General features: G+C 38.5%; 1 pseudogene; it reads right to left on the reverse strand.

Moving 5' to 3' along the window:
- Positions 1-5,459: 5,459 nt before the first annotated feature.
- Positions 5,460-7,333, reverse strand: LOC132427657 (zinc finger protein 33B pseudogene; annotated as a pseudogene).
- Between the last annotated feature and the right edge of the window lie 727 nt (positions 7,334-8,060).

Genomic DNA, 8,060 nt, shown 5'->3' on the forward strand with positions numbered 1-8,060 from the left:
TATTTCCTCTCACACATTGACAATGCCTTGGCTATCTGATTTGCTTTGGTCAGTGGAATGTGAGTAGAACATAGCTATGTATGAATAGACACTTTAAGAGCCATTGGCTAGTTCAACATTGCTAGTTCCTCTCTCCCACAAGAATGATTTCCCTCAGATAAAGTATGCTTCCTCACCTTGGAACCCAAAACAGTGAAGGTACAGTGAGATAGAACCACAGATGACCCAGAGACCAAGGTAATCTGATAAATATATAAATAATTTGTTTTAAAAAACCATTTTGGGGTTTTACTGAAAGCTGTACTAATGTAGGTATAGTCTTTGAATTTATTCCTCAGTTCTTTCTGCTCTATCTTTTCTAAAATGCCTCTAAGTACACTTTAATTAAATAATTTAGAATATATTATCAATCCTCTTATTCATAGATGTCTTTAGAAGAGGTTCACTAAGGGCGTAATCAGGGTCTTTTGTTCTGAACAAATAATATGTTCAGGGAAACTAAACTACCAATTTCTTTATAAATTATTCTTATCCTAATAAATATATTTGGCAATTGTTTTTGTCTGCCTTTTACTCATCTTTGAATCCCCAGCTTCTATTCCAGTGCTTGACAAAAAATAGATGCTTAATAAATGTGATCAGTGTATATATAAATGAACAAATTCTATTTTTTACAAGATATATGACAATTGGTTGTATATATCTAGATGTATGATTTTTGGATCAATTTTTCCAACTTGATCCTCTAATAAAAGTTTTCATGTTGAGTTCAATCCCAAATGATGGAAAAAAAACTGAGTTATCAGTGAAGTGGGATTTAAAATTCAGGAAACTCAGAGTTTTTCCTCTGAGAAAACTGAAAAAAACTGAAAAATCCCTCATTATGGACACATACAGTACTACATTAAAGATCCTATTCCTAATATCCTCTATCAGCTCTTTCTTTTAAGAAGAAACATGTGAAAAGTTGTGGTTAGTGTTAGGACTGTTTTGGTTTTCTTCTCATTTTATATTTCCTCATCTTTTGGAGGATGATAGTATGCCGTTAAAAATATCAAGTTGAAATTCAAGATGTCAAGTTGGTAATTTATTTCAGTTTTAGAAAAATCAAAGAGAGATGTGGTATAGTAAAAATCAATGAATTATAGGTCTGAGTCAGCTTTTTAAAACTTATTTAAATAAGTTTTAAAATAAAACTTATTTAAGGCATAAGCACAAGGTATGAGATAAAAAGAGAAGAGGCAGTGGTTGGAAATCAGGATGCTTACAGTTGGGATTATGGAAGAAGTGCATTTATTGGTAATGAAAAAGTCCAGGGTAGGATAATAGAATGACACTTTGTGGCTGGATGAAAGATTAAGTTCATTAGAGGAGAAAAGGTCAAGGAACTGAGAGTCAGGATTTTAAGAGGAACATTCTTGGGACTATTCAAATAACCAAGAATTAACAAAAGAGTAGAGTTTGATGGAATGACAGTGAGCATATTGCTAAAATCTTTTTTAAATGCAGAAAAGTAGCTTGGACATTCTACCTATGCAAAAATTTAAGCATAAATGTTGAAGTAATAAATATGAAAGTATAATTTCCAAACCAGTAGAAAGAAGATACAATAATAAAAAAGAAAACTCTATCAATCATATAAAATGCAGGAAAGATAAATCAAATATACAAAGAAAATTATATCAAATAGAAGAAAATATAAAATGGTAGATATATAAGCAAATATACCAGCAATAACAACAAATATAAATGAAGTAAAATCACCAAATACGAAGATTCTCAATTTTTAAAAAAATGTATAATTTATGTCTCTCTATATATTTTATTTTATTTTATTTATTTATTTTTTAAAGCAGCATGGAATTTTATTAATAATTATGCCAATAAATTCAGCAACTTAGTTGAAATAGAGAAAGTCCTTGAAAGGTACAAACTACCAAAGGTCACTCAAGAAGAAAGAGAAAACCTGAATAGCCCTATTAAACAAATGATTTGTAGCTGACAACCTTCCCACAAAAAAAAGTACAGGCCAGATGGCACAAGGGAATTCTACCAAACATTTACAGAAGACATGGTAACAACTGTACACAAACTCTTCTAGGAATAAACACTTTCCAACTTATTTTACGAGCCAGCATTACCTACATAACCTACATACCTACATAAGTCAGACAAAGACATCACAAGAAAAGAAAATCATAGATCAATAACTCTTGTGAACATAGATGCAAAAATTCTTTTAAAAAATAGCAAATTGATGGGCTTCCCTGGTGGCGCAGTGGTTGAGAGTCTGCCTGCCGATGCAGGGGACACGGGTTCGTGCCCTGGTCCGGGAAGATCCCACGTGCTGCGGAGCGGCTGAGCCTGTGAGCCATGGCCGCTGAGCCTGCGCGTCTGGAGCCTGTGCTCCGCAACGGGAGAGGCCACAACAGTGAGAGGCCCGTGTACCACCAAAAAATATATATATAGCAAATTGAAACTTCTAATCTATAAAAGATGGTAATGCATCGTGCCCAAGTAGGATTTATCCTAGAAATGCAAAGTTGCCTTAGTATTCAAAATCAATGTATTTCGTCATATTAACATACTAAAAAAGAAAAAAACATCTCTTTATAATGTAGAAAAAGCATTTGAAAAAATTCAACACATTCATGATTTAAAACTCTCAATTAATTAGGAAGTAAAGGAATCATAAAGGGCATTTATGAAAGAACATGTATCTGACATAATATTTTATGGTGAAATAAACAGCAGGTTCCTCCTAAGACTGGGAACAAGGCAAAGATGTCTACTCACCACTTCTAGTCAACATTGTCTCAGATGTTTAGTCTGTGCAACAAGGCAATAAAAAGAAAAGACCCCCCACCCTCCACACACCTCGTGCTGCGAGTCCCAGTGTTACCAAATCAGGTCTGGATGCTTGCTGCTCAGAAATCAATACTCAAGAGAGACAAATGTTTGTAGAAAGGAAAGTTGCTTTTAATCAGAATGCTGGGGAGATAGTGGACTCCCCAAAAACCACCTCCCAAGATTCTGCTCAGCCATGAGAAGTTTTTAAAGGAAAAGGTAAGTAATCTCAGTTAATCATTGAGATAGGAGGTCAGAGTCATTGCCATCCCCCACTGCATGCAGCCTTGTCATGCAGGCTTGTTGATTTCTTGTGATCTTTCTTTCAATACCATCTTGTTCACACAGTTTGTTCACGAGATTACTGAAGGGGAAGCTAGGGTCATCTGTTAATTACTTATTCTTTATTTCTGCTTCTTTAATTTATGGAAACAACCACCAGATTAGGCAAGGTATTATGTGATCAAAAGATTTGAAAGTGTGCTAGGGCCAGAGATGAGTAAAGCGTGGGGGAAACTGGTTTAAGGTTAGTGACAAGACAAAAGGGGCCTCCTGCAGAGAGCTCTTTCCTGCAAAGAGCTTTTTCCTGCCAAAAGCTGCTTATAAATCCCCACTTGTCAGAACATCATTCCATTTTTATTGGATTATGGTCGAAGGTCTGTCTTCTGTAACTTCATGCTGACATAGGGCACCATATTCTTAGAGTGGGAGATGTTGACATGGGTCTGTAGCATCCCTTCGCTGACAATTGTAGTTGCCCATTTACACATACGGGCAGAACAAGCTACAATTATTTTGATGCCCACAAAGATATAGATTATTATAAGCAACAGTGTTAATCCCATTCTCTTAAGGCCAAGTTCTTGAAACTGTGCTAGCCATAGATCTAGTACTTTTTATAAACAAGAGGCAGGGGGTATGGAGGGGCCTTTGTCCATGGCAGGGGGATGGGGGTGGGTGCAGGGTTCTGTTCATTTCCACCAGCGCATGCTGTGCACCGGCAGAAGCTAGGTTTGAGGCAACTAGGTTGCACCTAAGGGTCTGGACAAGCAGACAGTTAAGGGCCATGGCCTTGCTGGCTCCAAAAGAAGCACAGAGAACTAGACACAGGAAGGGAGAATGCATGTGTCAATGGAGACAGAGATTGTAGTTATGCAGCTGCAAGCCAAGGAACACCAAGGATGGAGAGCCACCACCAGAAGCTGAGAGAAAGGCATGGAAGAGATTCTCCCCTAGAGCCTTCAGAGACTGCATGGCCCTGCTGACGTCTTGATTTCAGACTTTTAGCCACCAGAACTGGAAGAATAATTCCTAGTATTTTAAGCCACCCAGTTTGTGGTACTTTGTTACTGCAGCCCTGGGAAATGAATACACAGACCTTCAAAAGTGGCCCTGAGACAACTGACTTTTCCATTTGCAAAAAAAAATGGAAGTAGACCACTAATTTACACCATTAAAAAAAAATTCCAGATAGATTAAAAATATAAACATGAAAAGCAAAATTTCAGCCTTTTGGAAGAATATCTTTGTAATCTCAGTCTAGAAAAGAATTTCTTAAACAAAAAGCAAAAAGACCTACGAAAAGATTGATATATTTGCATCAAAACTTAAAACTTCTATAAAGTATAATTTAGCATAAATAAAATTAAAAGATAAGCCACAGTCTAGGAGAAAGTATTTGTAACCTAATGTAGTCAACAAATAAATATACAAGTTATATAAACAAATCCTGGAAATGAAAGAACAGGTGATCCAATTAAATACATATATATCTCCAAGCTCATGGTATTGTTGCCTGTATTTCAATTATCTGAATGCCGTAGCAAATGTTATTTTTCCATCTCTGAAATATAGAGACTCTTTTGAAAAACATAATTACAATACCGGAGAAACTAATAATCCCTGAATATCATAAAATATCTGCGGTCGTAGATACCACAGTCAACAGATGCCACAGCCAATGATGGATACATAAACCTACACATGTGATAAAATTGCCCAGAACTAAACACACATACTCATAAGTGAGTAGAAATAAAATTGAGAAACTCTGAACTAATTGGTGGATTATATCAATAATATCATTATCCTGGCTGATATTTGTACTATATTTTTACAAGATATTACCACTGGGGGAAACTGGGTACAGGGTACATGGGGTCTCTCTGTATTACTTCTTACAACTGCATCTTACAATCTACAATTATCTCAATAAAAATTTCAATTAAAACAAAAAATACATAGGTATTAAGTATGGGACAACTTATACATTTCATATTCATATTAAAATTATGAAATAAAAACTTTGAGTTATTAAGCAAATATATATATACTTCCTACTATAATGTTGCATTCCAGTAAGCAAACCTATCATGTAAAGTTTCTCTATATAGCATACTTATACATATTCTGCAAAAGAAAAGGACTCCTTTTTAAACTTTTCTTTGACACTGTAACATCTTCAAGATATTAATAAAGTTATCAAATATTAATTATTTGCTACTCAATGAAATGTCACTTCTAGGCAAAAGATTTCTCATATATATTGGGTCCCCCACCTCAGCCCCAGGTTGCTTCTGCTATGCAGTGAGTCCAAAAGGAGGGTGAAGGTTTCAGGATGTTGACAGGGGTTTCTTCTTAGTGTTGTTTCTCTGCTGTTTAGTGAAGTCGAGATGCTGGTGGAAGGTTCCATTACACCTGTAGTGTTTCTCCCTAGTGTGTTCTCTGATAGAAGGTTCTCCCACATTGGTTACATTCATAGGGTTTCTCCCCTGTGTGGGTGCTCTGATGTACTGTGAGGGATGACTTATGGCAGAAAGTTTTCCCACACTCATTACATTTATAAGGTGTCTCTCCTGTGTGTTTTCTGATGCTCCCTCAGTTTCGACTTCACAGAAAAGGATTTTCCACATTTGTGACATCCATAGGGTTTCTCTCCTGTGTGACTCCTCTGATGATTAATGAAGTTTGGCTTCTGGGAGAAAGTTTTCCCACATTCCTTACATTCATAGGGTTTCTCCCCGGTATGTATTCTCTTATGTACTGTGACAGCTGACCAATCACTGAAGGTTTTCTGACATTCATTACACTCATAGGGTTTCTCCCCTGTATGTGTTCACTGATGTACATGGAGATTTGACTTCTCACAGAAATTTTTTCCACATTCATTACATTCATAGGGTTTCTCCCCTGTGTGTGTTCTCTGATGTACTGTGAGGCCTGACCTATACCCAAAGGTTTTCCCACATTTGGTGCATTCATAGGGTTTCTCCCCTCTGTGTATCCTCTGATGTAGGATGAGAGATGATTTATGGCTGAAGGTTTTCCCACATTCACTACACTCATAGAGTTTTTCTCTTATATCTGTTTTCTGATATGTAGGAAGCTTTGGCTTCTTGCAAAATGCAGTAGCACACTGATTAATTTTATAGACTTTTTTCCCTATATGTGTTTCTTGATACTGAATGAAATTTGGCTTCTTGCAGAATACTTCCCAATCTTCATAACAGTTAAAGGTTTTCTCTCCTTTATAAATTCACTGAAGGAGTGACTTCTTGCTGAAATGATTCTCACTTTCAACACACTCATATTATCTCTTCCCCATGATAACTCCATGTTGCTTATTTAAAATTGACTTCTCATGAAGAGACCACCTCCCACAGTCATTCAATTCATAGTGATTCTCCCTTGTATGAGTTCCCTGATGAACACTGAATGTTGGTCTATCAGAAAAGGCTTTGACATGTTCATTACATCCATAGGGCTTCTCCCATGAGCTTTCTCTCTTATAGGTAATGAAAGTTTCCCCCTCATTGAAGGCTTTCCCACATTCAGTATATTCAAAAGGAATCTTCAGAGTTTGAGTATCCTGATGCTGAAATAAGTCCTCATTTTGACTGATGGCTTTTCCAGTTCTATCATATTCTAAAGATTTCTCTCTAGAATGAGAATTCTTGTGCTTTGTACAGAGGAGTAATTTCCCATGTGTATTAAACTCATCAAGCTGCCTTACAAAGGAGTGTCTATTACTAATGATTAATTCTGAAAGAGAATCCAAATTCATTCCATATGAGTCATATTTACCAGGTATTTTTCTTGATAAAATGAAGTTTGTATCCAGAGAAAATGTTTTTCCTAATACACTATTTCTCTCTTTAGTCGGTGTTTTGTTGTTGACAAAACCAACTTTCCACCAATGCTGGTTTTCCTTTTCCTGGCTCTTCTCCATCAGGTCAACTATGCAGAAGTCTGGGTGGCTCTGACTTTGGGACTCTTCCTCTAACATCCATGGCTCTTCTCCTTGCTGTAATTTGAAAATCGCCTCTGGTTTGATAACACAGTACCCCACTGAGATGAGGTGGCTATAGTTCTCCAGCATCACGTCCCTGTACAGGGTCCTCTGAGCAGGGTCTAGGTGCTGCCACTCCTCCTGAGTGAAGCCCATGCTCACATCCTCAAATGACACTGGCCCCTGAGATCTGTTCATTTTCTGTGGATCGAGGAAACATGTAGAGAACTACAAAGTTTGGGCTCTCCTGAAACTTGGCTCAAACCTCAGGTTCTCACAGTCTGACGGGTGGCTTGTGGAGCACAAGGATCACATAGTGCAATCAGCTATGCACATCGAGGGTCTGCTCTTTCTTGGCCTTGATCCTCCTCTGTTCTGTAGCCCTGGCGGGAGGCCTCCACTCAGATGAGCCATCTTCCTGGTGGGATTCCTCTTTATCTCACAAGATCGGTTTTGTTCCTAGGAACCAGGACCTGAACTTCACAGCGATGTCCTTTGGCTCAGTGCAGGGACGGGCACAATGCCAGATTTAGGCACAACTGTTTTTTAGGGAGGAAGCAGATGTGGATGTGTCTCCTAGCGCCACCTCCCGCCGGCTCTGTGGTCTCGAGGCACTCGCTAGCCACTCTGATCACTTTCCGGACCTGATACAGTGGGGGAGCGAGGACTCCCTGCCATCCTCACAGAGTGTGCCACGGCCTCAGGGCAGTGGCCGCCAACACTACAGCGGCCTCTCTGGGGACTCGCAGACGCCGTAAGCACACAAGGACCAGACTCGAACAAGCCATGGCAGCAGCTGCTGCTGGCCAGGATAGGGGCCTGAACCCCGCCCTCCCTCCAGCTCGGCCGCCCTTCACACCGGCCAATCCCCAACCCACTCCAGTGCCCGCCGCAACCCCTATATATTTTAAAAGTGATGCCTCAA

This window comes from Delphinus delphis, chromosome 6, assembly GCF_949987515.2.
Source record: "Delphinus delphis chromosome 6, mDelDel1.2, whole genome shotgun sequence".
Classification (NCBI taxonomy): Eukaryota; Metazoa; Chordata; class Mammalia; order Artiodactyla; family Delphinidae; genus Delphinus; species Delphinus delphis.